The sequence below is a fragment of the Callospermophilus lateralis genome, chromosome 8 (genome assembly GCF_048772815.1).
Source record: "Callospermophilus lateralis isolate mCalLat2 chromosome 8, mCalLat2.hap1, whole genome shotgun sequence".
Lineage (NCBI taxonomy): Eukaryota > Metazoa > Chordata > Mammalia > Rodentia > Sciuridae > Callospermophilus > Callospermophilus lateralis.
In genome coordinates, this window is record NC_135312.1 from 61,306,415 (window position 1) to 61,318,053 (window position 11,639).

At 37.2% G+C, this 11,639-nt stretch overlaps 1 pseudogene; it reads right to left on the bottom strand.

Annotated features, from left to right (window-relative positions):
- Positions 1 to 10,499: 10,499 nt before the first annotated feature.
- Positions 10,500 to 11,384, bottom strand: LOC143405688 (phosphatidylinositol N-acetylglucosaminyltransferase subunit C-like; annotated as a pseudogene).
- Positions 11,385 to 11,639: the final 255 nt, after the last annotated feature.

An 11,639-nucleotide genomic window follows, 5' to 3' on the forward strand; every position in this document is an offset into this window, starting at 1 on the left:
AAAAATAAATTTAACTAATTATAAAATAATTTGATCTTAGTGCAAGCTATTTACCCTACACAAACTCCTGAAGAAATTTGAACTCTGTGCAATTTCTCTTCTTATTCATTCTGCACCTCCCTTGGTTAAAACTAATTTCAGAACTTGCAGCACCATAGGCATGATTGACAGTAATATGAGGTGCTGCCTCATAGTTTTTATTTTAAAAGTCAATGTTTTATGATAAAAAGTTCACATCCTACTTACACACTGCCTTTTAGTAATTCTTCTGTTTGTTGCTATGTGTTTTTAACTTTACATTATCTTGATACGCAATCAGGTCTTTCATCTCTGTGAGGATAGAAACCAGTCATTTAACAAATATATTTTAGTACCTGCTATGTGCCTGATGCTGTTCTAGAAGTGACAGTGCACAGAGCAAGAGGACAAGATCACTCATTCATGAAGCTACAGCGTGGTCTCCATTTTCAATTGCAGTAGTAATCTAAACAGAATCCAAGACATTATATACCTTTAGCAAGTAATGCCATATCAATATATGACTGAATAAAATCTGTGAAAAAAATGTCTGCCAAAAATTGTGACAGCAGGTTTCAAGTTAAACAGTGAAGAAATACAAGATGTGAGACTAACCATGTACTCTATCCTCATGATGAAGTATTTTAAACACATATTTATTGGCTTCCTTTTTCCTTGGCTTCTTGATTCATTGCCACCTTGTCTTCTGGACTCTACAAATTGGCCTAAGAATCTATCTTCTAGGCCTAAACTAAATCAAAATACCTTGATTTTAAAACTTTTTTCTTCAAACTGTCAGAGTTTCTTAGAATTTTCTGTTCTTGGTCCACCAAGTTCTTTCCTGATGACACATCCAGCTAAGGAGGTGGCTGACATATAAAGCATATTACCTTTTTTTTGGTTTTTTTGACCTGACTAATGAATTCAGGCCAGTTCTAGAGCTTTTTGCATTTCACTCACTTGTTCATGTAAGATCTGTAGCAAAGGAGGACATGTCCTCTCCTAGCACAGACCAAGGATTAACCAATTTACTTCCATCTAATAAATGTTTGTGGGAAGGCCCTTATTTACTAGGGCAACCAGATGTCCAGATTTGTTGCAGGCTGTGGGGTGTCTAAGGACAGGGGACTTTTAGTACTAAAACTGGAACAATTCCTGGGATAGTCCCTGGCAAATAAGACTGCTGCTCAGACTTTTTGCAAGTAATAGTGAGTAAAGATAAAAGCCAGATCAGCCTCAGGGGTTTCTCCAAGCCTTGAAGGAGTGACAGCAGCAGCAGCACTTCCCCTTCTCTTCCATGAGTAAGCAGAGGAAAGGGGCCCTGTGTCAGCCAGAGACTAGCCAAGTAAGGTTACAAAATGACTTTTGTACCATGATAGGCATCTTGGGACCCTGTTTAACCTTAAATTTTAAGTCAAAAATGGGAAAAGAAACACAAATTTTTAAGAGAGAGAGAAAGAGAATGAAACTTTAGACTGAATTGTTTGGATAAATAAAACAAAAATATTTTTGTATCAAATTATATGGGTGTCTGCTAAAGTATTTTGCTTCACAATCCATTCATGCCTTTAATCTCTGAAAATTATTCTTGGTATCAAATCACACTTTTAAGTCAATGTTAGAATATATCACTTTATTACCAAAAAAAATCCTAATAAACCACAAGACATTTTAAACTCAGGTGAATGCAGCTAGAATAGCAAGAGACTGACACCTGATGATTACTAGTTGTAAACTATGGTTGTTAAATTCTTCTACTTAAAGAGATCCTGTGGACTTGTACTTCATCTTATATATTAAATTCTTCTACTTGTGGACTTGGATTCAATTTTATATAATTATTTATTAACTGATTTTTCTTTAACAGATGTTTATTTATACATACTATGTATCTGGTAATACTCTAAGCACAAATGTTAGACTCTCTCAAGAAGTATACATTTCCAATCTATCATCAATTTATTTCTATTGTCTCCAACCAAATAAACAACAAAATTGAAAATAAATAACAACAATAAAGAAATTTAAAATGTATCCTTGAGTTTTAAAAAATCATAATCTATATCATTTCAAGTATATTGTATGACCTCCGTGATGTTAGACATGAGTCTTCTAGAAGTCGAGAGCCACACTGGAAGTGATTCACAGTCACATCATATAGGAAGTGATTCATTTCATGATATCTACAGTGATTCAGAGGAAGAAAATAAATCTTTACTACCTATAGGAGACAAAGCATATTTCAACTTTTATCAGGTATAGTTATTAAAAAACTAAATTTCCCCTATGTCTGAACTAGTTTCTGAGAGTGAATAAAATGCTTTTGGAAAATACAATTCCTTTTAAATTAACAGCTCTATGTATAACAACAAGGAATGTTAACCAAGCTCAGAGAGAATGATTACCAACACATGCCTTTAGAACCAATTTATTTTAAATCTAGTTTATCAGAACCAAACTCGAGACTGAGAGTGCATGTAGGAGGTGTATTGGGCCATACCCTCAGAAGCAAAACCCATGAAGGATGAGGGGAACAGGCATGGTCAGGGGGAAGGCAGAACCATGATATAATTGCAAATTAGACTTCAGCCAACCTCAAGGTGAGGACATCTGAAGCTGGGATGTTCTCTCATAGTTGTCCTAAATTGAGTGAGGCAAGAGGACTGGGATTTTGTGTCCCCTCATTGACAAGTCATTAAATGTGGGCTGTATCTTTATGAGGGACATAAGCAGCTTCCTTTGACTTAGGGGCAATTTTGAAGAGGGACTTAGCTGTGAGCACTCATTGGGAAAGTCCTGGGGTGGGGAAATTTTTGTCCTAATCCTGAAGGAAGAATCTATGTGATGCAACTATAGCATCTACAACTACAACATCCAGAGTACCCACAAAATCCAAGGCACCTGGAAGTTAGCTTGATGAAAGTCCTCTCTCACATATAAGGTCAGGCCTTCACAAGACAGCTCAAGCTTGGCTTGGCATTCTGAAATGATAAAGTCATGCAGTGGTATCCCTTCTCTCATACCTTCTATTGTAGCCCTGAATCAAGTTATTTTCTACTTTTCAATGCAATTAGTTTAATAGTGTTTTGTCTCCCCATATCTCCTACATACTTCAATGTGAATTTTTTGAAGTGCAAACTGATCACATGTTCACACATCTAGTTATTGCCAATGCAAAATCATTTCCTAACAATTTAAGGACCTCAACAATGGCACCATAACTCTATAACCTCACCTTTAACAAGTCTAGTCCTCTCAAGTACTCTATGATCCAGAAACCATGATAATCACTGTTCCCCTCAAATGCACAATTTACACCTTTGAATCTTACCTCATTTTGTAATCCAATTTCCCTAACACCATGTTCCAGGTATCAAGTGTGATCTCCTCTTTTTCTTCCTTTCAATTCCCTTCTGAACAATTCAGGTCAAAAACCACTAGGTAGGGCCAACCAAATGGCTATCAGGGTAGAGAGAAGCTATATTTGCGCAGAGCAGGGTATCAGAGGATGAGCACAGTGAAGAAACTGTCCCCATGGTGTAGGGAGAGATAACCTGGGATGGGATACTGGAACCTGAGAAGGGTAAGGAAGATGTCCGCATGGCAAGGTGGTGGGCCAAAATGAAGAGTCAAAAAACAAACGAGCTGAGAAGGTTACCTTGAAAGGTGGTAATGGGGAGACACTGAAGTTTGTGAACCTAAGCAAGATGAGGAGTGCTTCCGTCGGGGAAAGCTCATTGTGGAGTGCTTGGAGCCCAAGCAAGACTCACGCAAACTTGAGGACAGCAACTTACCTCAATGTCAGAGCATGAGGGAAGAAAGCAGAGTGAGGGCAACAAAATGAAACGTATAAGAGCCTAGGCATTTGAAGAGGAATTCTGGACAAGGGACACAGCTCAGAGTGGGGTATCTGAACTAGAAGAGGCTCAGGGGAGCTTCAGAACAAGGTCATGAAAGTGAGGGACACCGGCATAGGAGATCAAGATTATTTATGAAACCTTACCTAACTGCTTCAGTTCTCTCCTTTATATCTCAACAGATCTTATTCTTCTCATAGGTCCTCAGTGCAGCCTGACATGGCTTGATTCACAACTCATTTTTCAAATTCTAGTCATTTTATTGCTTATCAGTGAAGGGAGGCCGGGTACTAGAAAAAAAGAAATCAGAAACTGTGGATACCAAGAATGAACTCATTCACTACTCACACATTTCCATTGGAACACATCTCTCCACCCACCAGAAAAAGCTGAAAAAAAATAAGACATTTCCTGGGCTCCTGTACAGGCAAGTTTTCTCCTGGTTCAGGGTCCACCCATATACACTTATGTGAGACTTTGACTCAGAACTGGGTTACAAAAAAAAAAAAAAAAAAAAAAGAACTGGGTCACAAGATGTTTTAGTTAGCTTTCTTGTCATTGTGACCAAAAGACCTGACAAGAACAACTTTAGAGAAGAAAAAGTTTATTCGGGGCCTACAGTTTCAGAGGTCTCAGTCCACAGGTGGCTGAATTTGTTGCTCTGGCTCTTAGGTGAAGCAGAACAACATGGTGGAAGGGTGGCAAAGGAAAAAAAAACAGCTCAGGATATGGCACCAGAAAGCAGAGAAAGCTCTGCTCACCAGGAACAAATTATAAACCCCAAAGGCATAACCTCAGTGCCTCACCTCATCCAGCCATTACCCTACTTGCCTACAGTTATCTCCCATTCAATGCATTCAAGTGGACTAATGCACCAATTGGGTTAAGGCTCCCATAATCTAATTGTTTCACCTCTAAATTTTATTGCTTTGTTTTATACCGAGCTTTGTGGGGACACCACATACCCAAATCATAACACATGAGGAGAGAGGGAGGACATGGTGTGGTTCTTGCTGGTTCAGGTCATAACACAGGCAGTGCTCAGGACAGTGGGCAGCTCCCTTGCAGCTAATGTTGGAGTACAATTTGGGGAGCTTTTCTTCAGCAATGCACAAAAGCCTGTGAGATATTTATTCCTCTTAGTATATTATTTTTATTGAATGTAATGACAGTAGATTGTGGTTTCAAAAACATTAACATAATCTTATGAAACTTTAGTCAGTTTGTCTGTCATTTTTAATTATGATAAAAATATGATAAATAAAAAGATAACAAATTGTGAATTTTTCAATTATCCATTGCTTTCATTTGATACTATTCCATGGAAGAAAAAACAAAGTTAGATTTGAGCTGGCCTAGCACGTGGGAGGTACTGGGTTCGATCCCCAGCACAACATTAAAGATAAATAAAGTAAAGGTATATAGTGTCAAAAAAGAAAAAAAAAAGTTAGATTTGAGGAGGAGGAATAGGTAGAGGAGGTGATCCAACATGCTGCATAGAGAAGTTTACCACATGAGTAAAAATCTCTTAAACTACCTAAACACAAAACACAAAAGCAGGGATTTTACTTAACAAAAGTCAAAGAATGAGATTGATAGATATAGATAGAAGCAGCTCACAAGGAAGACAAAGCAAGTTAAGGAATGCTTAAAATGACCAAGGACATAAATAATCTTTCAATCTGCTACTCCCTGATTAAACAAATTCCATATTTCTTTCTACTTCTAATAGATTACAATACAGAATAACTTAGAAGAATTTAAATTATAATAGTAATATTTATTTATGTTATGATAATGATATGGTACTTGCAAAATAATAATAGAAACAAATTTGATAACCATTTATAGTTTTAAGGTGCTTCTATATACATTGTCTTTTTCAGAAACACATTTCCAATTTCAAACCAGCTGATCTTTGAGATTAAAATTAAAAATTAACATTTTTAGGCCAGGCACAGCGGTGTGCACCTGTTATCCCAGCAATTCAGGAGACTGAGGCAGAAAAATTGCAAGTTCAAGGTCAGCCTCAGTAATATAGTGAGGCCCTATCTCAAAATAAATAAATAAATAAATAGAAGCTAGGGATGTAGGTCAGTAGAATAGCACTCTAGGTTTAGTCCCTAGTACCAAAAGAAAAAAAAATTAAGAGTGTTCAATCTTAATTTCTCCTTATCCAATACCTTCCTCAAAAGAAAGTAACAAAAAAGACTGGATAATCCTGACGATGGTACTTGAAAGAAAATGCGTTCAATCAATGCACTCAGCTAAAGGAATTCAAGCTGAGCTCTCCTGTTCCCTTGCCTACAATGTACCATGGTTAAGGGGTACCTTGTAACTGTCCCCACCATTTGCATAGAGAGGAAAAAATATATATCTCTTTCAGGATAAGCACTAATTTAAAGACTTTATAGGCAACATAAAAGAGAAAAAAAATTTACTTGTTTATATAACATTTTTAACAGTCACAGTGTTTCTGCTCCAAGATATTTCAGCTTTGGATATTTAACTACTTTTTTAAGATAAAAAAAATCGAAATGTAATTTTGCTCTTTGGAGTGACTACCATAAGTACTACAATTAAAAAGATTTTTTTTTCATATTTTGGAGGCCTTGTGTTTCTCATGGAAACCACTTGATTAGTGCATATCCAACTTTATCTTAACAGCACATATGGCACATAGATTATCTATCCCAGTTTTCTTGGGAAGTTCTTTGTAAGGAGTGGTAGGAAAGTTGTCAATCCCCAAATGGCCAATGGGTTGCATATGTAGCAAACTTGGCTAGCAAAAATATCAAAGTGAATTCAATAATACTGGACCACAAGTGATAATATTTTTTAAAGATTAGTATTTCAGAAGTTTGCTTTTAACACTGATCTTCATACAGAGTTAACACTTCTTCATCAAATAAAGGGAGAATTTGAAGAAATCCATGTACATAAATGTATTAATCAAATAATTATTTAATGCCTACTCTCTGCAAAACAAAGATCTGTGCTTTTTGGAATATATAAGATCTATTAAAATTGATATCCTTGTTGGATATTATACTTATTGAGCTAAGGGCTCAGGGCTTCACTACTTACCCAGGATGACCTTGAAGTCCTGCCCTGAAGTGATCCTCTGGTCTCAGCTTTCTGAGTACTTGGAACTCTTAGCACGCACCACCACTCTGAACTAAAATTGTTTCAACCATTCATCTTATACTGTGTCCAGTATATTCTCTTAACAAGCCATATGACAACAAATTACAATAAAGTTGATATAAAGGTAGCTTTTATAGAATTTGCTTGAGAAAGAAAACAGCAATCACCCTAAACCCTACCCCAGCCCTCATTCAAAAGAGTGGAAACATAGAGAAGTGAATGTAGAGTATCTATGGGAAATGGGCAGGGGTGGGGTGGGCATTTACTTTTATTGGAGCTCTGGGTGTATATAAAGAGATGGAAAAGAAAGTAAGATTACAAATATGGTCTAAGCCAGATCTTGTAGGAGGCATTCAGTCAATCCTGCCTATTATCTGTTTTTGTCAATAAAGTTTTATTGAACCCAGTCATACCCATTTTCTTATATATTGTGACTACTTTTTTGCTATATTAGCAATGTTGAATAGTTGAGGTAGAGACCATATGGCTTACAGGCCTAAAATATTTACTATTTGGCCTTTAATAATAATAAAAAGTTTACCAAATTTTGCTTTGATAAAAACCGTTAATTATATGAACATTTTTTTGTGTAGTCAAAATAAAGACAATAGCAAATTTTCAACATCAGAAAGGTTAGACCAGAGCCATTTAAAAAAAAAAAAAAAAAAAAAAACAGGGATAGTCAGATCGACCTCACAAGACAAATTAGAGAAGAAAGACAAGAAGGAGCTGAGAATTCTTAAAACTATATTTGAAACATAAAATTTAGTAGTTTATTTTTATTTGTGTTCAATGAAATATGAAAGCCCACATTGTCTCAAAACTATAAATTTCAAAGTAAAATTGGAAGAACTTTTAAGAGTGGTGAGGCAAGGATATTTCTATGCCTGGGAGAGAAACGTACAGTCTCGTGTAAGCTCTGTCTGGAAAAAAGCCAAAGATGGGGAAGTTGTGCATGAGTTGCGCGTGGGAAGGCTGAGAGGAAACAGCACATGGGAAATTTCACTGTTGGAATGGTGTCTCATAAGGTCTTGGCAGTAAATAGTGAGCCAACCTTTCCAACTCAATTCATAAGGTTCACCCCCAAACTAAAAATAAATTTGATTTCAGTAATAGATACCAATGTGAACAAAGTAAGGGCACAAGGAAACATACTAGTAAGCCATAAAGTGTCCCATGAAAACTAAGGACAAAAACACAGTGGCACTTACAAATGGGTCTAGACTCCAAATTTAAAGCTAATGTCTCAAATAAAAATTTCAGGGAAGATTTTATAGTGATGGCAGCAGAGGCTTGACCACATGCTATATCATCACAATATGGCAGACAGGGCTCAAGGAGGTAAAAGGACATTTCCTAAACATGGTGAGCTAGAAAGAGACCTCAAAAGGTGTTCTCCATAAGAAGGATAGGCCCTTTTTCATAAAAAGAGATATTGGGGAAGCTTAATTTATTTTACAAACATTCTACTTACAACCAAGTTCTTTGGAACACCTTGGTTCCATAGAATAATGTATCCATATTGTTTCTACTGATGATATTTCCATTTCCTCTCTGCCCAAAAGATTTTTCTCTCACATTAAGCTCAATTAGACAAAGACTGAAAGATGACTTTTATAATTCATAAAAAATTACAGTCAACATTTTGATTAATAATCTAACAAACTGTTAAAGAGAAATAAAATGCAGTGCAAGTTCAATCAACAAGCTTCTGTTTTTGAAATTCTGACCTTGACAAATTTGCATTTTAAAGTCATTCATTAATGATTTCCCTTCTGTGGCACAAATACTGAATACAAACCAAGGGAGCCAAGTAAGCATAAGCATCAATATGTAAAGGATATTGCAGATAAATCCAGTACACCTTGAGGTGATTAGTCTAAAACTCACTGAATTTCTGGTCTTTGAATTAATGCCTTTTTTGTTCAATCATAATACAGTACAAAAAGAATCATGTGGCAGTCAAAAAAACAAAAAAGCTAACCAAGTTGATATCTTCCCCATTCATCATTTCATTGACATGTCTATCAAAATGGTTTTCTACCTTCAATTGACAGTCAAAACAGTCAAAAATATATGTAGAATTTTAAACTGCATTTGAGTTAAAAGGTATCACAACACAATACCAAACTCCTGAGATCAAACACATAATTTCTCTTTCCCTGATGCAGACTTAAGATATGTATCATCCCTTTTAACTAGTAATTTTTCTTATAAGAGATCTTGTAGTAGATAAAGTGCATTGACATTCTTCATATATCACTATATGCTGAAATTTAAACTAAAAACTAGCTCCATAGGGAAATAAGAAAAATACAGTGTTTTAAATCTTCTTGTTGTGGCTCAAGAAGACATTTAACAGGGAAAAGTAAAAACTGTATGTGAGAGTCTGAAATAAATTTCTGAAGAAAAATTACAAAATATTTGTATTCATCTCCTTGCTAAAATTTATGAGCTACTCTGTCCATAGTATATGCAGTGGATGGCTTTGGTGAATGTGTCTGCATTTAATGTTTTGTATCCTAAAGATTTAGGAAAAAGTTTTTGGTATTTTTTTGGGGGGTGGGCCTTTCCTTCTCTGTCCTCCTTTCTTCCTCACCTCGCTGATTTATTGATGCCAGATGTATACATGCATGTCTCTAAAACATCTGTGAGCACTATATGCAAATTAATCACCTCCTGTGCATGACTTGCCTCAAAAAAATAAGATTTTCCTTTCTCTTTACCTGTGCCTTGAATTTTTGCAGCATTTTCATATTGGACATTTCTTCAGACTTTCCTCTCTCTGGGGCTCTGTGTTTTGGGCTTTTACGTAAGTTATGTCATCTGGTTCTCAAAATTACTTTTTTGAGGAAAAGAGTATTGTCAGACTATCTTGGGATCCTTCTTCAGGGTCTTTAATCTGTGCTCAGGAAGTCCACGTGTTTGTGCTGAAGCATCTGACATCCTTTGACCTGCAGTTGCTGGGAGATCCATAGAGAGGATATCAGACATCCTGTAAGCCAGGAAATGCTTCCTTGGAATGTGAACTATGTGGCATGCATTGAGGAACTATTACCCCCAAGAAAAAGATGTTCTTCTTCTTCTGTTTTTTTTTTTTTTTTTTTGGATGTGAGGATATGATGTATTGTTACTTTTTTAATAGAGACCACATCACTTTATCTGGCAAAGATGGTCAAGTTCAAGGACAGGGTGTGGGATAGAATGGCTGCACTGGCCCCCTAGTCAAAGAGATGAGAGTCATCAGTCAACAGATGAGAGGCAGTAACTCATGAGGGCACCAGAAAGCTTTTTCATCATAAAATAGCAGAAAGGGTGAACACCTTCACCACCCAAGTCTTTGTTATTGTTCTTATCTCTGTTCTCTCATCCACATCAGCCTGCTGCTTCCAGAATGGGCTCTGTCTTCTGACTTTATGCTCATTAGGATGCGAGTCTATCAGTTTGTGTTAATAAGGTAATGGGGTGGTCCCTAACTTAGCTGAGGAACCTGCATAAGTCTTCTTTGATTTCAGCTTCATCCCAAGGCCCATGAATGCTTTCTTTAAAAAGCTAGAAAGGGCAGAGACACAAGGTGGAAACCAACACAAGAGCAAAGAGTATGACTCCCACCACTCTAAAGGACAGCAGGTGTCCCAAGGCTGAAAATGCAAAAAGCAGTGTGACCCCCACCTAGTTGCAGGGAGTACAGGCCTTTCATTTCTTCTGTAACATGGGCCACAGTGCAAAGCCCTGGATGGCAAATGTCACCATGATGAAGGCATACAGGAACTGGGGAAGATGTGAGGCCAGGCAGACAGAAGCAAAGATGGCCATGTTCAAGGACAGTGTGCTGGATACAATAGCAGCATTGGCCCCATAGTCAAAGAAGATGAGGTGGCCCAATAGCATGAAGACTGACATGATACAGATGTTGTCAGTGCTAACGGACTCTGTCAGAGTATTCAGCACTGGTGAGAAACTGTTAAGTGAAAATGCTGAAAACCAAGACACTCTTCAGGTCAGCCCACGGCATCTTCTTGCTCCTCTTCTGCCCTTCACCTCCATCAGGGAGATCAAACAAAACTTAATCCATTAGTGAATATGCTAGGCCAGTTCCAAAGAGCTGGGGATCGGGAGAGAGGAATAGATCCTCATCCGTATATCACCAAATGACCACAAAAACACAGACACTGCATAGCTGTTGTATCACTAGACTGGACTCAAATACCACAGCTCAATATTGGTATTTTCAGACATAGATGTTTTTTTCCGGAGCTCTTCCAGGTACTTCTGGTCCACATCAGGGAAGGGCTGATGTTCATATAAGACCTTCTGCCACTTGGCCTCCTTGATGTTAATTACAGGTTGGGCACATATCATCTTATACTTTCCCTTAAACTCAGACTAGTTCAATTTCCCTTGACAAGTCCATGTGGTTTACTCATTCTTTATGAAATTTTAAAATAATACTTCTCTGGAAATTCCATGCTGTTATCTACCAACCTTTCCTTGTTTTCAAAGGCAGCAACCCAGGCCAGGCCCATAATAGATGAGTTTGTTCTCTGAGGCAAGAAAACACAGCCAAATTCCTGCCATAAGATCCTAGGGATTGGGGCTGGGGATGTGGCTCAAGCT